Below are 23,720 nucleotides of genomic sequence, written 5' to 3' on the forward strand. Positions count from 1 at the left end.
AGAATTCTGTATGAGCACTCAAATTTTTCCAGGAAAACGAATTATCCTTTAGAATCCAAATAATTCGAATAAACATTAAAATGTAATTCCCCAAACTGGTCACAAACAAACAAACACCTTGACATCAAGTGTTTTAAGCCCAGACTGAGACTGAGAGATATCTCTATAAACAATGATTATATAGTAACTCGAAACGCAAAACAAATTCCCGATGAGGGTCAACTTTCCAGAACCTTCGAGAAGTATTTGCGTAAAAAAGCACGTAGTCCCAGTATGACCTTGACAAAAACCAATTATTTTACTCTACGAATAAAAATAAAAAGTTGTTTACTTCTCTCACTGAATTCTGAGTTAATGTCGGGAATTAGACCATCTTTAGGTGTTTACAAATGAATAGTCAAGGTTAAACTATTTTCTGCAAAAGTATTGAGTGCCTTACATGGTCCGCTTAAATTAAATGCAGTCGAAACTAGATTATATGATGTGCATTCTGTATTATATGGTGCACATTTGTTATTATATGTTGTGCATTTGTTAAATTAAGATGTGCATTTGTAATTGTGTGTCGTGCATTTATTATTATATGATGCGCATTCCTTGTTATATGGAATCAAATCGCAATTAATTTTACTATATATCTCTACATTTGGTTCTCAGTATTGAACTTTCCTTTGTTTCCTAAGGATAATAAAACATATCTCATTCTAACGTACCGTCAAAGATAAACTCACGGTGAAGTTTTTGAGAGGTTCGATTATAAACAAAGCACCGTACATTGGGTCACAGATTTCACTACAAAATCATCAACAATGTATCATTACGTACTGTGCACTGTCGCCGAAATACTCACAGCCAACCACACCATAATTCTCAAATTACAAAGAATGACCGATTCCGTTATATCCACACCAATTATGCCTAAATATGACTATTGCATCTTCACCAAACGGAGACAGGAAAAAAAATGCTCTAAAAATAGACTGGTCCTGCATTTGTGGCTACTGCACCGGAGCTAATAATTGTGATCTGATTCCTAGCAATATCACGTGTGGTTTATTACACCGTGTACACTAGTTGCAAAGGTAAATGCTTTGCAGTCAGGGTAGATATATTTTGTCCTAGTGGTTGAATTATACGTAAATGGTAGCCGTGTACTGGTCATTGACTTCTCAGGTCATGTGAATATTATGTATAATGTTTAGCTTTTCAGTTCAAAATAAGACCAAATAAGTAATACAACTGATTAAGACAAGGTCCATTTTCAGTCCGTTTTATGGATACATGTTGCATAATTTTGGAATGAGATGAAGAAATTAAAACGTTTTAATTGTCATACTCCATGTATAATCCTTACTTAATTCTACCAATTGTCTCTTAAATAACTGTCGGTGATATCATCTGAATGGGTCGATAAGTAAAATTTGATGGCCTAGTGGTTAGAGCGCCATCCTCTGACGCAGGAGGTTCGAACCCCAGCCTAGTCATGCCAAAGACTTATAAAAAAGGGTACTAACAGCTACCTCGCTAGGCGCTCAGCATTAAGACGTTAGTGTTAGGACTGGTCGACCAGGTGTTAGGATAATGTGACTGCGTGGGACATCATGCTACATGTCTGCGGTATAATTCCCTAGCGCTAGACATCGCTATAAACTGTCACACTGCAGACATCGTAGCGATATGACTGAAAAATTGTTAAAGCTACGTTAAAAATCCAAATTACACACATACACACACACACACACACACACACACACACACACACTGTAAGTAAAATAGGTTGGGACTAGTCCGATAAATCACCCCCACACCTGTTAGGATACTGATGGACGATGTGTGGGTCTGATGTCACCTGTTCTCATTAAAATATGCAATTTTGTTGCTTGCAAATATTGGTGGAACAAGCCTGTGTACACTTTAAACACATTCCAGTAATTGGTAACAGCCATATCGACGCGAAATTCAAAATGGCCACAGGACAGAGAGTAGTGAAATTCAACGTGGATTTACAAGTCACCAAACATAGGATTTGCTCTGTAAATATAATGTACATGCCACCAAAAGAACCCTTCAGCCAAGGGTAGTTCCACAGAAATACTGGTAAGTGTAAAAAAAATGTACACCGATGTGTGCAGCCAAAATTGTCTGCAGACTTTTGCATGTTTTAATGAATAGGTGATATCAGCCCTAAACCGAAATCAGTATCCTCACGGGGAGGGGCTGATTTATCGGCCTCGGTTGGGACGTGGAGACTTTAGTGGCAGGCGATATTTTATTAAAGTGGTCCCTGTCTAATGTCTTAACTTAAAAGCTATGCTGTTACTTTTTCAACTTTTATTCTCAAAGTTAAATATATGGACATGTTTGCGAATTAGATGTTTCTGGGTGTTTTGTTCTTGAAATAGACGTGAGGCATGTACACCTCCCTTAGTAACTTCACAGTATGTAGACTGAGAAATACTAATAGTCGGCCAGGAAACAGAGTTAGCGACCCATATCAGTAGATATGCGAGTTCCCAGGCATGAAGAATCTCTCAAAAATGGTCTGGATGGCAACTAGTTTGAATTCCATCAAGCTATTTAGTAATCAGTTTTTGGGCAGAATTGTCACCTAAGGAAAGGTCTTCTGGTTTCACAGGAAGCTTGACTAAGTGTCCAAAGCGAGGCATGTAACGTATATCTGATTTAATCATGTTTTTTTAAAATTCAGTTGTCTGGCAGTTTTACATTTTTTATCTATTATAATGTAATTTTTTTTTTGTCATTAGAGATGATACTTTTTCAGAAAATTGTTTGACCTTGATTGTTAGTTTATGAACACCAGGTGTTGATTTAAATTCTGACCGGGATTCAAAATTAGTAAACAAAGTTCTATTTTATTTTAAAATGATTGGTTGTTGTCAAGGCCATGCCATGATGGGACTACGTGGGTTAAGAAGAAAACCCTTTTTTGTTTATTTTTTTTATTCTGGGAATAAAATCATTGGTCTAATCAAGGTAATATTCTGTCTATGTGATATAAACATGATCATGTGACACCCCCCCTCTGATTTCGCAACTTGGGGGAATTTCGAAACTGCGTCTTATGATACAATATAATCTCTGTTTTGAGAGAGATTTCTCAGTTTTGGGCTTTTCATACTGATGTCAAGTTAACTTGTTGTAGCCAGATTTGAGCTATAATAATTCTTCAGATCAGTTGCATTTCAAAAGGATTAATTCTTTATTCTCTGGAAATATTTTGAGGAGTGCTAACACACCAGAGTGCCATTATTTGTATTTCTACAAGGAACTGTAGATAAGCACAGCACTGACATCATACGTCTTCGTCATCCATCTTGGATGTTACATCAGGAGTCGAATTTGAACTTATCAGAACATTTATTACTAGGACTTTTGCAATTTAATTCGTGGATTATTCTTAGAGTATTTTTGGATTTGATTCTTGAAACCGTAAGCTCTTCTCCTTTTTTCATTTTTACAGAATTTTCCAGGAAAATAAATTATTTGTTAAATTTTAGAAAGCTTGTTGTTTTCACTCTTGCTGTGTTACTGTTTATTCGAGCCTAAACACGTAACAGACATTAAATATATCCGTAAAACAACAACAACAACAAAATATAAACAACACAAAGACCAAGAAAACCCCCCACCCCAATTCTTCTTTGCATCCGTAATTAAACTGATATATTTTATTTGTAGTCAATCACATCAGTTATTATTTGTGTTTCTTTTTGCATGTGTTAGTACGTTTTATTCATTACTCTCATGTTATTAACTTTCTTTTCAGCATAGGCATATGACCCTCCTGTATGGGAGACATGTATTGGGGGAGGTACCTGTGTTTCGCACCTCTAAGTTGGAACTATTTTCACCATGACAAAGTAGTATACTTTGGAATTCACTTGCTTGTCATGGGAAACTAATGGGGACTATAATGTGTTTGCTTGCTCTTTCTGTAGGTGTCAAGCACTGCACTTCTAGTTTAATGAACATCATTCATATTTCTGTACAGACAAACAAACCAGTTGACGCATGTCACGCAGTCATCAAAAGAATCTACAACTATGATAGTCTCTCTGTCATTCAGTCACATAATGTGTAGTTCCAAACTCCCTTCTTGACACTGCTGGTTAGGGATTCTTTTCAAGTCCTGATGCTGCAGTAGTAACAAATGCAAGAAGCATCTGATGTTGCACACATTTTATGTTACGTATTTAGGCTCAAATAAACAGTAGCAAAAGAAAGAGTGAAGACAACAAGCTTTGACAAATATAACAAATAATTTATTTCCCTGGAAAAACACTAAAAATGAAATAATAAGAACTTACGGTTTTAAGACTCAAATCCAAAAATAATCCAAGAGTAATCCACGAATTAAATATTAGAAGTTCTAGTAATGAAATGTTCTAATGAATTCAAGTTCGAGTCCCGAAGATGTGTCCGAAATGACGTATACTGTAGTCAGTATTGTGTTGAAATGACTACAGTTCTTTGCTGATTCACAAACAATATTCCGGTGTTTGAATTTCCGAATATAGTTTAAAGAAATGGCTTTGTCAAAGAATTATGTACGAGCACTCAAATATTTCCAGGAAAAAGAGTTAATCTTTTAAAATCCAAATAATTTGAATAAATTAAAATATAGCTCCAAACTGGTTACAAACACACTTTCCGGGGTAAAAGCCAAACTGAGAAAAATCTCTCTACACAAAGGTTATACAGTAACTTGAGACACAAATCAGATTCCCGGATGATGGTCACGTGATCACATTCTAGAATGATTTAGAAGGTATCTACAAGTCTAATGGCACGTAGCACAGTACAGCCTCGATTTCATCACCATCATCCACACACCAAAAATGAAAAAAAAGTTGTTTACTTGATTCTCAATCAAGGCCAGGAGCTAGGTCAACAATAGAAACAGTGTTTTTATTATTAGGCGTCCATGAAACTTGTTCAAACTTGATTTTCTGGCAAATGTCAAATTCCTAGTAAACAAAATTACATTAATTTGACATATAATGAGATTAAAAAACAAAAACTTACAAACAATTAAATTAAATCAAATATATGTAACACACAATTTTAAGAAGTCTTTGAACAAATGCAGGCAGCCATAACTCACAATATACACAATGCCACAAAGTACTCGCTTTTCTAAAATAGTCATAAAACTTAGTTTTGCATACAATACCATTTCCTTGATACCATTTTACTAGACAAGGTCTGAATATGTGATATATACACAGCTTTTTGGCAAACTATTTTGAGCAAAATTGTTAAGGTGGCAGGGAATAGTTCCGTCAATTGGCCCCTGTCTAAGTCTTACCTTAAAGGTATGATGTGACATTTTAGCTATTATTATTTAATAATTTAAGATATGGATATATTTACGAATGCATGTTTCCGGCTTGTTTTGTTCTTTAAATCGATAACCACTTCCCATAGTTTATTCACAGTATGTAGACACCGTGATACAAATAATCGGCTAGAAAGCGGCAGACACGTGAGTTCAAGGCATATAGAGAATTATCACTTTTGGGAAGCGGCTTGTCTTTTCACTGTAAGCATCACTTAATGTCAAAAACGACATTCCGACATGAAAGTTTATGATGGATAAACGTATTTCGCTAGAAACTGCCATAGACTTGTGAAGAGAATGATATTCTTGTGTTTGTTTTATTTAAGCTATCCAAATACAAACTGTTTTGACCCCACTTGTGTATTTCATTTTTCTGGCGAAGTTTTATTCTGGACAGGTAGAAGCGATGTAGCAGGCCAAATTAACCCCTGCCCAGATTAAACCCGGGTATAGTTTGGCCCAGGCCAGAGTATACTCCAGGGGATAAAGTGTCCTAGGCTAAACTATGCCGGGGGTGTAAAATAGCCTGGGCCAGTCCATAACCCTTCAGGCCAGAATATGCCCCACTTGTATATTAAATTAATATTTACTTATCGTTCTGGTCTTTACTTGTAGCAGGAAAACATGAACAACAATCATCACCGCCTTTTCTGAGTTTACTGAGGTATGTTTTAGCTTCAGCTTAAAGAAATAAGAATACCATTGTGATTTAAAAACTAGAACATATTGATAGGAGTGTTGGAAATATAATAGTTAATCAATACAATCGGACTGGAAGAATGTGAGGTATATATTGTATCATGATTCTTGATTCCTTCTTCAAGTTTTCCACAAAAAGCTCAAATTGTTGTGCATTGACACTACCACGATAGTGTACCACATGATTAACACTGTCTCTGGACATGAAGAGTATGTATGTATGTATGTATGTATGTATGTATGTATGTATGTATGTATGTATATATATATATATATATATATATATATATATATATATATATATATATATATATATATATATATATATATATATATATATATATATATATATATATATATATATATATATATATATAAAATTTTATCTTGTATGTATATACCTTGACAGACTACGAGTACGACTGAAACATGTCACTTAACTTACCTGACAAAGCTGAATCCTCAATAAAATGTTGAAGAAATTAAGTAATTCTTGTGTATATCGCTATTGATATCATGGGGGTATAATTTGGCCTGAGGGGTATGAATTGGCCTAGGCCATAATATACTCCAGGGGTATAAATTAGCCTAGGCCATAATATACCCGGGTATAATCTGGCCTAGGCCGCTTTAACCCCAGGTATACTCCGGACTGGGGGTATACTATTGCCTGTTACAGCGGCATTAAATGTGTGTATAAAAACGGTCCCTTGCAACCTTAGGTAGCCTTAGGTAGTCTCGGCAAGTACAGTGATCATGTTGTGTTTAATTCATTCACTGGGACAACATATGTTTGTCCCTATTGCAAAGCATTTCGCTTCATAACCGATGGACTAGCATTGTCTCACTCTTGAGGACGTTTTAAGTTAGATGCTCTTCACAAAGAGTTTGCACATAGTATAAGGGAAAAATATACAGTATATAATAAAACATTCACATTACATAATGAAAAGTATTTTTTAAAAAATTCTTTTTTTCCCCATCATATAGTATTAAATGGACATCAAGTATTAATGACCGTTAAACATACAATAAAAATACAGGGGACATAATTGGAAGTGCAAATTATGTAATAAATATTGCACATCCTATAATAACAGTGTACATAATTTAGTAAGAAATTTACAGCATATAGTAACAACTGTACATCATATGCTAAAACTGTTCACCATATTATCAAGCATACAAATCGTATAATAATGATAATAATAATAAACGCACATCATCTTTTGTAGGCCGTTACCTTCGCAGGTTGTCAACGTTCAAGAGTGAAGTGTATCTCCTTTAATCCCGAGTGAAGCTAGACAAATGCAAAGTTTCCAACAGTAACAACTATGTATCTGAAGAAAAAAAAAACAGGCTGAGAGAAGTATTTTTTATGCGTATTGTTTGTTTGAGCACGTGACCCGAAATCTGTATTACATGTGAATCCGTAAACCAGATTCAGTGCACAGGTACACCTTTTTACAGTTTAGTAGTCAATGCCAATCAGAAATGTGTTTATCTACAATTACTGAGATTTTTTTCATTCCACCCTTTCTGTTTATTTTATTAATTTATTTTATTTCATGTATTTAATTAATATTTGCACCCTCATTTCCTTACAGCGTGGATATTAATCTGGTCTTTATACATTTGACCGAATTGGCAGTTTTTTCTTAATGTATGTATGTATGTATGTATGTATGTATCTATGTATGTATGTATGTATGTATCGCCGTTTTAATCTACTATGAATGTTTTATATCATGTTAGTAACATAGCTCGTTCAGATATAGTGATTTTATGTCACCCTTACCACTGACGTTAAATATTATATCTTTATGCTATTTCAAAAATAGTGAAGCTGTTAACACATTTTTCCTTGTATGTTAGGACTGCTAAATAGCTTAACATATCCACGACACGAAGCCGTACACACTGTTTTGTATAGAGAGGATATCCATGACACGAAGCCCTACATAATTTATGATGTCCGTGATCTGCAACGATTCTCAAAGGTTTAGGGACTTAGGGATAACCCGGCTGATGATTCAGTTGACAACAAAATGGCTACATGGAAATGTAGTACGGATTGTAATGATACTCCTGCATTAATAAATAAAACATCTATTCCGCACGCCGCCATCATGCTGTTTCGTAAACATCGTAAATAAATAATGGTTCCGGGGTACAGCGTTCATATCGACGTTGGAGTTTTGAATATGAGGTGGCCATTCAACTTTTAGCACATATCTAAACTTGGTAATGACAAAAGATCAATCAACTGCCGCGAAGAAAGTGGCAAATGTTCTTCAGATTTATATTTTAGTAGATATCCATTCTGGCAGTTTGGGGTTTTGAAGCACGAGAGCGGTTCCTAAGCTTGTCGCAAGCCTCTGTAATGCAGACATTTGTGCTGGACGGTATTTTGTGTTAACACCATATCTCAAAGGAGCTACTAACTTTTTTGTTATAAATAATTTGCATTGAGTCAGATTCTTAGGTCAATTTAAAACAATTGTAATAAATCCACATTTAAGGATTCCGTCAAATTTTAATGGATCATCGTTTAAGGATTCTGTCAATTATTTTACTGAATCCTCATTTAAGGATTCCGTCAAAGTGTAACAAATCATCATGTTTTCCCTTTGAGATAAAATAAGACTAATTTCATGAAAATGCATGATATCATGACCGTATTTGAATCCATCATGACCGTATTTGAATCCATCATGACTGCTTACTGCTAAGTGAAACATTAAGACTGATATGCAAGAAGCTCAGTTTAAGGAGAAATTAGGAGATGTTGCGTGAAACTTGGGTCCGATATCTTATCAAAGATAAACAAACTGATAAGGTCATTTTTGTTACATATTTAAATTGTTACAATTTACAGGAATCTAATTTACCAATTATAATAACCAATCTAATTAATTAATTCGAATTTTTTTTATATATCTGTATGAAGCGCTGAAATAAAATAATAATTTAATCCAGAAAACGGGTACTACTTTATCAGACATTTGCTGGGAATTACGTGTAAATTATTTGACTGTTATCAGACATTTGCTGGGAATTACGTGTAAACAATTTGACAGTTATCAGACATTTGCTTGGAATTACGTGTCAACTATTTGACAGTTAAGTTGATATAATGTTTGTTTACATCGACAACGAAAGCAAAGATACTTATTTATACGATGTAGAATAAGCAATAATGTAAATGTAAAATACAAGAAGTACATAAGAGAGAAATTGAAATTTAAAAGCTCTGAAAAAATAAAGTTGAAAGTTGGATGGATAAAAAACAGTCTAGTTCCTGAGAGAGAGAGAGAGAGAGAGAGAGAGAGAGTACATAACACCATTTTCAACTTGTAAGGTCAAGATAAGTAATTTACGATTTCGTTTTTGGATTAAAGTTGTTTTCGATCTAGGTCAATATAGGTATTTTCATACCCTGAAAATCATCGTGACCTAATAAAACACTAGTTAAGATTCCAATTTAATTATTTCAGTTGTATTTTCAATTTAAATAAATAACGTTCTGTAGGTATCAATAGTTACATTAGAGAACAAACCCTTCAAAACAGTTGGAGATGTCCTATATGGTTGTAGACAAGTTGCGTTTGTGTATATGAAGCGTGATTAGATGTATGTATGTATGTATGTATGTATGTATGTATGTATGTATGTATGTATGTATGTATGTATGTATGTATGTATGTATGTATGTATGCGTGCGTGTGTATGTGTGTGTGAGTGTGTGTGTGTGTGTGAGAGAGAGGGAGAGAGAGAGAGAGAGAGAGAGAGAGAGAGAGATCACCTGAAAGAAAAATCAATGTTTTGATAACACAGAGAAGTTAAACCTAACTGGGCAGGGGCCAACAAAAGTAGCGTCGGCGGGGGTGGGGGTGGTACGCAACCTGTATTGGTCAGCTATTAAGTTTTACCGATGTCGGCCAGAACATGTATCGAGTTGAAATCGGGCGATGGGGGTACGTGCCCCCCACCCCGCCCTTATGTGCGGGTGCCCACATAACTGGGTGAATTGAACTTTGGAAGTCCAGAGCAGACATTTCAAAAAGTAAAACATGCAATTAATTCTCTCTCTCTCTCTCTCTCTCTCTCTCTCTCTCTCTCTCACACACACACACACACACACACACACACACACACATGTCTACACATGCTACATGCACAAAAACGCACATTTCCACTAGTTGATAAAATACGTGTGTCTAAAGGTTATGCGGTAACTTCTTTCGGTAGTTGTTAAATAGATAAATGCTGGGTTTTTCCACAACATCATTAACAATAATCGCATCGTGTCTTTCTAAGAAAGGGTTTTTCATGGATAGTAATCACAAGCATTCCACCTTTAAAAAAAGACATGATGTCAGCTATTATCAACCCACATTGATTTAATTTTGAGTGCTTGAATCTTGTCGTGTTCAGATGTGGCCCATAAATAACAGCGTTTTCTCGGGAGAAAAATTGTTTTTCTTTTCTCATTTTTAGTAAACTGTAGACGCAGTCTTTCTCTCTCTTTGTAATTTTGTGCATACACATCTGAAACATTCTTTTGAAAATAGTCGATGTTGTGCGATAGCTAAGCACGCTAATTCCAAACTTTCGACATCGGCTAATAAGGGATAAAGTAAGTAAATAAATCAACATTAATGTCTAGCAATTACACGTGTATTTCTCAACCATATATTTCACTTTCTGGTCTTTGACTTTGAAAAATTTAATGACCAATAGTCAGTTTGTCTCATTGTCGTCTCCTGATCAGCTACATGCAAATTACGGACACTGTTCGATATTTTATACGTGTTCTTGCTCTTTAATAAAATTTTGAAAGAATTTTCATTATTTTGTTTTAGTATTAAATGGAAGGTTATTTATCAGCACTGACCAGTTGACTTTACGCTTGTTGAAGCATAAACCGAGAAAAAGCCGCGAGAGCTTAAGTATAATCTGCGTCGCGAATCAGTTCGCACAATGTGTGTTTTAGTTTATACTTCAATGAACTTAATAAATAAACTGTAAACCCTTCAATAATCAAGTTTTAAAGTAATCATTGACTGTTTAAAAGCAGAGAGAGAGAGAGAGAGAGAGAGAGAGAGAGAGTCGAATAACCATTGTGTGTATCATAACTGGTAGAAATATGTCTTAGTGTGACATTTAATGGTAATGTCTAGCACTGGGGCATCATGCCGCAAACATGTAGCGTGATGTCCCACCCAGTCACATTATCCTGACACAAGACCTACCAGTCCTAGCACTAATCTCTTACTGCTGAACGCCAAGCAAGTTTCATTTTTATGTCTTTGGGATCATTCGGCATGGGTTCGAATCTGCGACCTCCCGCTCTAATCACTTACGCCGCCAGAGCGGTCTATTTATTAAAGTAAGTTTATGGTTTCAGCGAGAGATAGAAAATGGATACATGTCATTGGACTTTGTATCCAAATTTGGTCTTATTTATTTTTGTAAGAAACACTTAAAAAGCTTTACTCCATAACTTTATTGATCAGAAAATTGGATGAAATGTATACATATAGTTCAATACAAATGTAGTCGGGACTAGCGACAATTTACAGCCACTGGAAAAAAAGTCAAATCCGTTCAAATGTCTCATCCCTTATTACCATTAATCAGGTTTACGTCGAGTCACTCATTAAAGAATGTCTGATGGGTTGAAAGCTGTGTAAAGGCAGACTGATGCACTGAACTATTTCTCGTATAAAGAAGAAAGCAGTCTGGAACATCTTAGGCTCTCCCCTGGGAAAAGAAGAAAAGTATATAAGATATGAATACACCCAATCAGTGAAATCGCGCTAGAATTTTCATTTTTATAAAATGCAAAAATGTTTGAATGCTCTCAATTAGACATATTTATCATGATGTTCATTTGTGCAGGCAGCAGAAAGTTTGAATATTGTCAATTTGAGAAATTGTATTATACGGACTATTTCATATAATTTGTGTTCTTGCATTAGTGAGTGCACGCACAAAGACACTGTTATTTTTGTTTGAAAATGATGTAATATTATCATTGGAGTTTTGTTATGTAAAAAAATTCAGATTGAACGTACAGATCATCAGAAGTACTGAATGACGTTAATTTTTCTTTATATCATTGCGTTTCTCAGCAGCAAGAATACCAATCATTCCTTGACCAAGTTTACATTTAAGAAATTCTAAATGTCACTGAGTTTGTATAAAATCGGCAGAACTTATTATATTTGAACTGTACACAATCCATTAAGACTATATTCTATAACTTAAATATGACTTAAAACTGAAGATTTGAAGAATAAAATCCCATAGAATATGTTTAATTTGCAAACGGGGATACTTTCAATACTGTCATTATCAACAATGAACGCGTATCACAGTAATTATCAGCCGTAAACGCTATCTTAAGTGCATCGAGATCAATCAAAAGCGATCGAAGATGCTCTAATTAACATACCCTTAATGTAGATGGGTAAAAACCACTAAATGACCCAATCAAACAAGTAATCAGCTAATGAATGCAATTAATATCTGTAACAAGCATGTTCACACAAATATCAATACCACAGACGAGCGTTGATGCCAAAAAAGAAGAAGATAACTAATTGATTTTTGAACCAATTAGGAACAAATATAGCACCAAGATATCTGTCTCAAAGTTCGATTGCTTGTTCGCTTAGCGAGAAGAGCCGGTGATTGGCATGATTTACTGCGGACAAAATGGTTCCGGAAGAGAGCAGTTTCCGGCATGTTCCGGCAATTTACGTAGCATTATATTAAAAAAAGTTGAGCAATGATTGTCATTTATTTGTGGTTAACCGTATCTTGAGCAAATCAACACAAATGCAAAAAGACTGAAAGACCAATAGCACGCAAGATTACGATAATATGATGATAAACGGCAGACGTAAAGTCAAGAAAACATAATTCGTACGTCACGAGGCATAAAATATGGACGAGGAACAGGATCTATGTTTTGGAATAGACAGCCAGCACGAAAAGTTAATGAGAACATGGCATAAATACTGACGTCTTTATGGATTAGTTACATGGAATAGTTCACAAATTTGTAGACAAAATATTGCCGTCATGAATGGACGATGATTTTAGATATTATACTGTATCCTTGCTTCATCTAGTATGCCACTGACACGTATACAATCTGTAGACAAAATATTGCCGTCATGAATGGACGATGAATTTAGGTATGATACCCTATCCTTGCTTCAACGAGTATGCCATTGACACGTTTTATAAGCTGCTAGACTAATATCATCGATAACTAAAACCATTCGGTTTGTTATTTTCCTTCCGTTCATTTTTGTGTTTTGATACTTAAAAAAACCCCCCAAAATCAACAAAAATAAAATAAAAAATAACAATACTAACAAAAAGATTACCGTCATATACAATTTCGAATTTGATTTCCCAAATAATTTGAATAGTATTATATGTTTGCTACACATTTATTTATACTATTTATAATTTTAATTTACAAACAAATTAACAGTTAAACAACAATGCACGATGAAGCTTTAACCTATGTTCTACTTTAGAGAAGTTTCTAGAATTAAATCACTTTCATGAGGACCAGAAAATAAAATATATCGTCTACATTTTCCTTGAGGTTCAGTACGGAAATAAGAGAGACTAGTTGTATTTAGAGAGACTGTTAAAAAGAATGAGCGATCGACACGAAACACGTTGAATGTAAATACTTTGACAATTCACTAAGTGCTTTCACGAAGTCTATTAATGACAAAATCAATCGAAATGATGAATCCAAAGTCTTTTCGAAATACAACTATCAGATTTGTAAAAACAACAACAATAAAACAATACGAGAAGTAGGAACTAACAGTTTAATTTTAAATTCATGGTAAATTATCACTTAGCATCAAAACCAGGAAATTATGTAGATCATAAATTAATAAAACAAAAGGATTCAAGTCGAACCCAAACGCACACAACATAGGTCATGATCATGGCTCGACTAATAAGCAAGAATATACGGTAGTTAAGTATATATTAGGTATATACAAGGCCGTGTATATTTAACGAATCTTATGTGATCAGAATAATTCAGAGTAAAAATCACTCCAGTCGTTTAAACCTTTTGTGAATAATGAAAAATTTGTCACGCTCACAAATCTGGATGTACCCGATACATGCATTGTTTTAGAACACTCGCAATTTAAATTACGATTGCAATGTTTGTTTGAAAGTGAAAATAAGTGAATTTAGGAACAATATCTTGAACACCGTGCAAAGCGCATGCGTACTTACAGTATTATTTCTCCTCGTAAGGGTACAAGGTGCTCCTCAAACAAGCATCACAAGATGACATTATAAGGGGACAAAGCTCCTTGCTAAAGGTCTGGCCTTGATTTGGATAGTCATTTACACTGCCCTGTGACCTTTTACCGAAAAAGAGGCTGTTCATATTGGGATTTATTCCTCTTCTACCGAATAACAAAGGGGTCTGTCCGATCATATGACTTCTTTCTTGTTCCTGACCTAACAGGTCTTCCGCTGCTATGACAAGCAATATTAGTGCCACGATCGTGCAAGTGAAGAAGGTCTTCATCTGAAAAAGAAAGGCAAAAATGACCTTTAATTATTTGCAACTCGCTAATAAAATGAAGTTTACGGTGTCCCTTATATTCTTTACAAAAGTTGTTTTGTTGAATAGTCTTCTTGGAACTTCACAAGACGTAAGGATAATAAATAATATTGTTATGGTAGAGCGACTCAATAACTGTTCTAAACTGAACACATCAGCGATAAAGCGAGGGAACTTCGTATTAATAGGTGTTAATGCGTGAAGACAAAATACCACACATAGTTAAAATTTAATTTTTCCTGTCAATGATTAAATTAGAATAACTTTTGAATTTCCTCTGAAATATCATTAATGACATAATCTCACCAGAAGTGTATATAATAAATACCATTTAATAAGAAAGTACGAAGGTGGTGAGGGGCCCCGAGTGGCCGAGTGATCTAAAGCGCTTTCCGTTACGGATCACTGCCACCTCACCTCTGTCTGCGTGGGTTCGAGTCTAGGATTCGGCCAATGTGGGTATGTGAGAAAGCTTGCCGGTAGCTTCTCTTTGGTCGGTGGTTCTTCCCGGGGTTTTCCCGGGTTCTTCCTCCACCATTAATACTGGCCGCCATGCATAGCCTATCGTGTGCTGAAAAATGGCGTTAAACCCCACAACAACAACAACGAACGTGGTGAGTTTCTCCCTCAATCGTATTGGTTTCGCACGGTTGTTCGTAATATTAAGATAAACGGTGTATATTACGTTATTTTCTTTTTGGTTTATGAACTTCTTTTAAAAATATTTACCATACAAAATATATAACTAAAAGTTTGATTCTCGACATCGACAGGTGACTGTTCTTAAGTGTTTATACCTTTGAGCATTTCTTGTAATTAATTATAAGTCCATACATTTTCGTTTCAAAGGCTACCATACATAAAACATATTGAGAAAAATAATGGGACAATTTAAACATGATGTTTAAGCGCATGAATGGCAACGAATTCATACGTACTTTTCTGCAGCAGTATATTGTTTGATAGAAAATACAAGTTTGACCTTATTTTTTTGTTGGGGGATGATGCAATACGGAACCAATGAAAACGTCTAGCAAATAACGTCATCGAACTTAAAAGGTTTGAAAAGTATGAAATATAGTCGCCAGTCATTGTTTATTCTAACAAATGGAGTGGAAAACTCAAGTTTAGACGGGTTGCATAGTTTAATTACTGGAATGTTTCCCTTTCATTGTTATCCTTTATTCGCCGTACTTGTCATGTACAACTTCGAATTCTGTCTAGTGTAGAACTGTATAGGATATCTTTCACATACATATTCGAAACAGCCATACTAATTTTACAAAAAATTAATCACACTGAATGTGTCAATAACTCTGCACTTTGAAATGAATTTAGTTCAGTGACAGAAAATCTTTGCGTGTCTGTTTTTGTTTTATAATTTGTAACCACACGTCCACCCAATAAGCTGTGTACATAATATGCAAGGGGCACATACTGTAAGCGTACTATATACACTGTGGTTATAGTAAATACGCAAAACAATTTGATGACAAGGACTAATGACATTTTTCATTAAATAATCATCCTCCATTATACGAGATTGTTTGCATATGATTAAACATGTATGTATGTATGTATGTATGTATGTATGTATGTATGTATGTATGTATGTATGTATCGCTACTGTAATCAGCTATGATTGTTTATATCATGTCAGTAACATGCATATATATATATATATATATATATATATATATATATATATATATATATATATATATATATATATATATATATATATATATATATATATATATATATTACCATGATACATATATATGATATATATATATATATATGATATATATATATATATTATATATTATATATTATATGATATATATATATATATATTACCATGATACGACAAGACAGACAAAAGAATATTGAAAACAATATTGAAAAATAGAAGTAAGATAAACCGGACATTTTCCCTAAAAGATGTAAAAATTGCAATAGGACTGCCATGCGAAAGACATAATTATAAAACGAATTTTAAAAAGGTAACATAATCTTTATCACGTACACAAACTATGTGGTAGATTGTGTTTGCGTCTGTTTATTCGTTTCAATTTTTGGAATTGCACACTCTAAACGTAATGTTAACTAACGCAGGTTTATGTATGCGTAGATGAGAAGACATGAGTGCCACAAATGGGATATTACAATTTACTTAATAACCTGAAGCTAAATCTAATTAATCAAAAAGTATTTTTAAGGAAGTAATTATCAGCTAAAAGCTATGTTTTCTGGTGTTATTGAGGATTATTTTAAATATTTGCTGGTTCATTTCATCATTTAATTCTGGAAAGCCATATAAACGAGTACTGGTAGTAATGGATATAAAAATTAATTTAGACCAAAAATACATCCTGTCTTCGAACAGTCAAAACAGTGCATAGGAATGCATTCTTGTATATATTTATCACGCCTGAACCACACTCTGGCAAGAGACTATCAGTGAAATAGTTATTTAACAAGTTGCTGTTGGAATTGGTATAGGGATTATTAAGGGATTATCATTCAAATAGTCGTTTAACAAGTTGATGTTGGAATTGATATTGGTATCAGGATTCCTAAGGGACTATCAGCCAGATAGTTAACAAGTTGCTGTTTGTTGGCATGAGGATTTCTAAAGTACTATCATTCAAATGGTCAGTAAAAGGCATGTAAAAAGTCATGTAAAAGTCATGTAAAAAGTTGCTGTTTGAGTTGGTATGGAGATTCCCGATACAAGTTGGAGCAGAATGAAAATGGCTATCGGTAATATGGTCTTTGTTCTGACGGTGAACACGTTTCGTCTTGGTCATTGGAATGTCGTTATGGCAGCCATGGTGGTGGTCATTGGCAACCGTTATATAGAAACGTTTTGATGGACATTGGGACTCGTTCGTTATCCATCTCTAATGTTTTCGTTATGAATAGGGTCTGGAATTTAGAGAAAAGGAATTTACCTTGAGTTTCCTCGCTGTTATTAAAATGAAGTGTGCATATCATACGGGAGGTTTAAAGAAAAAAAAATATAATTGTCTTCATTTGATAACTAAACAATTTGTAAATTGGGTTTGAAAGAAAACAGCCATTCTTGATGTGCATCGCAAGGACATTTTTTAGATGTGCACGACCTTATTCATTTTCTGAAGTTCAAATGTAAATAATATAAAAATTCTGATTTAGAATATCTCAAAATATCATTAGTGCAGTTCTATAAAATAGAAATGCTTATGCATCAATTTTGTATATTTCAAAAACAGGTACAGTTAGTGTATGTTTTGTTCTGTCAAGTATATTGCCAGAACACAAGGAAGTCGTCATAGGTTTCCTAATAATGTTCAGAATTAAATATCAATCTAAACAGATGACAGATCTGTAATTATATGTGAATTTTCTCTACACTGTGTTTAGTGTCCAGCACACATCTTTGTCCTGTAATGTTCCAGTTTCAGCGGTGCGCCAAAATGCAGGAGAGAGAATTTAAAAGTAACATGTACAAAAACCAGTAAAATAGCTTGGAAGAAATAAGTAGACACGATTTTGTTTTTGTGTCATAATAGCGTATTGACCTCAGACTGACTTGATGATATAGAATCGCCCGAGGCAACACAGCCATAGTTTGTGCTATTGTAACTTACTTTACCTTTTCAATCCTCTTTTCAGTCAAATGTTGTAGGAAATTCATAAAAAGGGGAAAATTACAGGTACTTCATGGATGGTTGAAATGTTAATCAAATGCTATTTGCAACGCCCTCTTTCATTATTTAGATATATTCCTCGCATATGCACGTTTGTAAAATAACCAGATTGATACCTTGTCTCAACTTTAGACAATATGTCGCTTTCAGCATGGCGTGGCCAAAGCTGGGTCACTAGTCTTCCTCGAAACAGGGCTCGTGTTAAGTCAAAAACGTACCCGTTTTGAAAGTCTCACTTGGGCTACCCTGAAGGCTCTTTCAGATAGTCAAAATTATTTGACTTGCATCAGAAAGAGAAGAGGTTGTTTCGATTGTCGATATGATACCTCAAACAGTCAGTCACATTTATTCGCCGTTAGGGTTCGTCAATTTCGTATTATTGTCAAAAAGAGTTTCATGTCTAAATACAGAGCTTAGAAATAATTGATTTCTTCATAGTTTGATATCCAAAGTGGAATAATTAGCAGTTATAACTCGTGATTTGTGTTGCAGAGTTAGGAAATATGATGTTCTTGTTTTTTGTTGCTTGCAAGAAAGCAGTAAAACAAGAACAGCATGCTACCTGAGTCTGTAGCCATCAAAAGTCTTCCAAAAATACGACTCATTTGTACAAGATTAACTATGAGGGATGGTAGCCAGTTATCTTTCCTTTAAACCGATAGGTGACACCAGGAAACAAAGCGGTTCAAAATTATTTCCGGTATACTTCCGGTTTAATAAGCAAGCAATAAAAAGATAGCATTTTCATCTTGCTTTACAAAATGTCTCAATCGTATGAATCATGTACGTTAATGTCGGTGAGAGAGGAATTAAAAAATACAATTCTAATTTATCTTTGTGAAAAAAGCTGCTAATATATAGGTTGGCACATATTAGGCATGATCGGGATATCGTATTCACAAATAAAAAATCGTATTTTCTCTTATCTGCATAACAATAAAATAATCATTTTGACACAATTAACTTTGTGATTATTTTTCGAATTTGTTTTTCAAATTCGTAAAAACATATGGAAGATTCAGCAATTTATTCTTGACAATTCTTTCGAGAGTTACTTGGTAGGGTAATTTAGTAAAAAAATTGGACTTCCTTGGAAACTATTTTAGGTGTTTAGTTTGGAAATATACAAAATTCTCGTTGAATAATTTTTACGTTAAACACATATTTGATATATTGTTACGGTAATATCATATCTGCAACTGTAAATGTTCTTTTTATTCTCATTTTGAAGGTCAACGACAATACATTTTTAAAGATTCGTCATAGACAAGTATTTTTATAAGTGATATAAGTGAATAAAGTTTGCGATGGTAGTGCAGCGCTCCTCCAGAAAATAATTTTCGGTTAAAACAGAGTTTTAATGATATTTATTAAGACGACTACGCTTCGTATTGAAAATGGGTTTAATCTGAGAGAGAGAGAGAGAGAGAGAGAGAGAGAGAGAGAGAGAGAGAGAGAAATTGATAAACAGCCTAAATGTGAAAAATGCTCAGTTCTACATGGAAATTTGAAAAAGAAAGCTCTCAAAGGAAATGTGAACAATGCTCAGTTCTACATGGAAATTTGAAAAAGAAAGCTCTCAAAGGCATTAGGGTGAGATAGAAGAATGGATATATTTCTAAAATGACATACCCATTGCAGGAATATGCCTTGATAAATTTTGAAAGAATATGCAAGCATATGTTTTTACAAATATTCAAATATTAGTAATGAAAAATCACCACATATTGAATGAATAAAGGATATAAACTTTGTCGCCTAGACAGCTAAAAGTGTTTTGAAGAGTTATATTTTGGACAAAACCATGGAATGAAAAAAATTGGGTAATACGTATTGTTTTCTTAGCATGCAATTTCTAGTGTATAGTCTTTAATTTTTAACATATTAAAATTATCAAAATATAGATAAATGGCGGAAAAGCAAATCTTATGTGGAGTCATTTTTGGAATTATGTTCTTTAATTTCTCATATAGTTTGAACAATAATTTAATGAATTTAGGAACTAAATAAATGGTTAATATTTCTATTGGTTTCGTGTGCGGGCGAAAACTTTTATAAGCATATCTTAGAAATATACATTTTAAATCAAAACAGGTTTTCCCTCTTTAATCTCCTGCTATTTTGCAAATGTATTTTGAATTCGATATAGCGTAAGAAAGCGGGCTTTATTTGATTAGTTTTGATTAGTACAACCATTTAAAAACGATCTTTAAATAAATTATTATTTTGCTTGTTTTTTCTGTGTTTTTAAAAAAAGTTTATCGTGATCGTCACTTAAATTAGTGGGTGTTGGTTGATTAGTTTTGATTAGTGCAACGATTTACAAACGATCTTTAAATAACTTTTTGTTTTGCTTGTTTCTGAATTTCATCATGATATAAAATTTGGTTGTCGTCTCAATCCATACAAGTCTTGTGAAGTGTGTTATAGTTTGAAGAAAGAAAAAAAACCCCATGAAATTAAAAATAATTGAATAACATATATTGATTGTATTCTTTAATTGTGGATGATCTTTAATTTATAACATATTCAAATGTAGCATAATAATGTTATATAGAGGGAACAAAACTCAAAATCTTAGGTGGAATCTTATGGGAATTGCGTTTTAACTTGCTTATAAATTTTGGAAATAATTTTGATGAAATAAAGAAGTAAATATGTGGGCTAAAACATTCATAAGTATGTACATTTTAAATCGAATTTTGTTTCGTCTCCAAACAGCAAAGATGAATATCCATTAATGAAATTATGTTACTGAAAATAACAAAGAAACTTACCTTTGATGGATGTGTTCTTTCAACTGTCGTTCACCTTTGCAGAATGAATGGAAGAATCTGTCTCTGAGTCCTGTTATATAGCTAATTCGGAATATTGATAAAACGAGAAATATGTGCAGGCGGGAGTTAAGTAGTCTGCTATTAGCCGCCTTGTCTGCGTCCCTCCTTAGAGATTCATGCGCGGTTCCGCCTTAAGCTCTGTAAATCATGACTAAAACTAATTTGAACTAGCAATAAAACGATAATACGTCGATAATTTGGTCAATGAAGAGAAGCATCTAACGACATCAGTTTTCCGACTTCCTGAATATGTCTTAGCGATGGGCACTTTTCCAGGCGGATTTATCCAAACTGTTTTTGCGCACTACTTTCTAGCCCCCACAGGCCGGTAATGAAGCCATCGTACTCCTTTCAGCTGCCGCTTAGAAGTAAGTTGCTGCGGATGATAAGTTATCAATACCCTTTGATTGCGAGAGAAATTGTTTGTAAATAATCTTTTGAGTAATTCCTAATATTTAGTGGCTTCCATTCCCGGCGGAATCAGCGTCACGCAGGGGACTAATACAAAGAGCTCTAATTGTATGCCATGAATGGAGCACGAATAGACCAGGATATCGAACATCAAGTAAATTCGAAATGCGGTGTATATATATACAACGTAAAAGGGTTCACTGAAATGAAAATGATGATAAATTAGCGTTAACTCTACTTTTTCAGCGTTAAATCAAAACCAGGCCAGTAAAAAGTATATGATACCAATCCAGGTAACTAAACCCATATCACAGGAAAGATGACTTAACGCAGGGGTGGGCCGCCAAGGGTTTTCATGCGGTCTAGGAACAAGTCATCATTCGCACTGACTCTGTTTATGTTACTCTGTTTATCAAATAAATGTGCTTCTTTTGAAGTTTAAGTTTAAGTTTTCAAATATTAACAACATATTAACAACCGAAAATGAATTAGATGTTATTTAGAAAAACCTTTTGTTTTTGCTATTTCAAATATTAATTATTTTACTTAATGAACTATGCGGCCCGCGACAAGGTGTACATTTGTGTATGCGGCACTTGCACTGGAAAGTTTGCCCACCTCTGACTTACCGTTTGTATTTAAACTTGAGTTGGTGCGTACGAATGCGTAGATGGCTGGATGCTTGGATATCTACAGGGGATGGTTGTTGGGTGCTTAGGTATAGAAGGGACATTGAAAACTAAAGCAAGTCTTTAGATATTGAGCTTTGTTTTAATGCTGATTCTAGTTCCCGCAAGAAGAGCGGAAAAATAAAGATTATTTGAATAACACCATATATACATGATGCTTTAATATAACACAGTACACCTGAATCATGGTCTTGTATACTGCTGCTTATGGTGGCAAATAATACCACGTTATGCTCTCTTGCCGAACAACTTAAAAAGATGACAACGTTACTTATAAATAAGAAATATAAACTAGTAGAGTTCAGTGTATACCAGTGAGACTGACGAGTCTGGGCCAAATTAGTAATATGTGTTTCTGGACCATAGTTATAAATTACAAATCTATACAACTAAACCGTAGTACTGTATGGAACATTTTTTTAAAAGATACGACCCCCCTTTTTTGCAATTAGTAGCAAGATACGTGTAAACCAGGTAGCAAAAATATGAAAAATGTTTTGTAAATATTTGCACGCATGAGATAAACAAAAATGGAAACTCGAAAAGCTTAGTACCAAAGCTAGAAGAATTGTGCCGATAAGAAAATTATAGAAACTAATAGCGCTGCGACAGTTTATTAATTTGCTAATTAGATAAACTATGCAATATGTATCTGCGCTTTTGGATAGGAGATACACAAGGTTTTACATCACATGAAAACAAAAGTTTAGAAGCAGATGTCAGGTGCTTACATCACATGAAACAGGCTTTTCAAATGCATATATCAGGTGCTTACAACACAAGAAAACAATTTTATAAGCATATGTCAGGTACTTATATCACATGAAAACAAAGGTTTATAAGCACATGCCAGGTGCTTTTATTACTGGAAAACATAGGTTTATAAGCATATGCCAGGTGCTTACAATACGAGAAAACAAAGTTTCATAGGCATATGTCAGGTACTTATATCACATGAAAACAAAGGTTTATAGGCATATTTTAGGTGCCTATATCACAAGAAAACACAGGTTTATAGGCATATGCCAGGTGATTTTATCACATGAAAACAAAGGTTTATAAGCATATGCCAGGTGCTTTTATCACATGAAAGCAAAAGGTTTATAGGCATATGTTAGGTGCTTAGAGCACACAAAAACAAAGGTTGATATGCATATGGCAAAGTTTATGGGCATATGCCAGGTGCTTACATCACATCAAAACAAAAGGTGTTAGGTGCTTACAAAGAACAACTGGCTAAAGAGAGCAATAGAAAATCATCAAGGTGTCTGGCACGTGTGCATAAGACATAACAACGACAAAGGCTCCTAAGGCAGAATGTACATCGGAGTTAAAATTGGTGAGCTCATTGTTGTATTTGGTGAAGATAGATTGTTAATGTCTACAAGTGGTCGTTTCTAG

General features: G+C 34.2%; 1 long non-coding RNA gene across 1 annotated transcript; it reads right to left on the reverse strand.

The window, feature by feature from the left end:
* Positions 1–11,551: 11,551 nt before the first annotated feature.
* Positions 11,552–21,290, reverse strand: LOC149792375 (uncharacterized). The gene is made up of 3 exons (XR_016423291.1): positions 21,160–21,290; positions 14,351–14,651; positions 11,552–11,827 (listed from the first exon to the last, which is right to left on the reverse strand). It is a non-coding gene; the product is annotated as an uncharacterized LOC149792375 (long non-coding RNA).
* Between the last annotated feature and the right edge of the window lie 2,430 nt (positions 21,291–23,720).

This window comes from Sinohyriopsis cumingii, chromosome 9, assembly GCF_028554795.1.
Source record: "Sinohyriopsis cumingii isolate HCF-2022 chromosome 9, ASM2855479v2, whole genome shotgun sequence".
NCBI lineage: Eukaryota > Metazoa > Mollusca > Bivalvia > Unionida > Unionidae > Sinohyriopsis > Sinohyriopsis cumingii.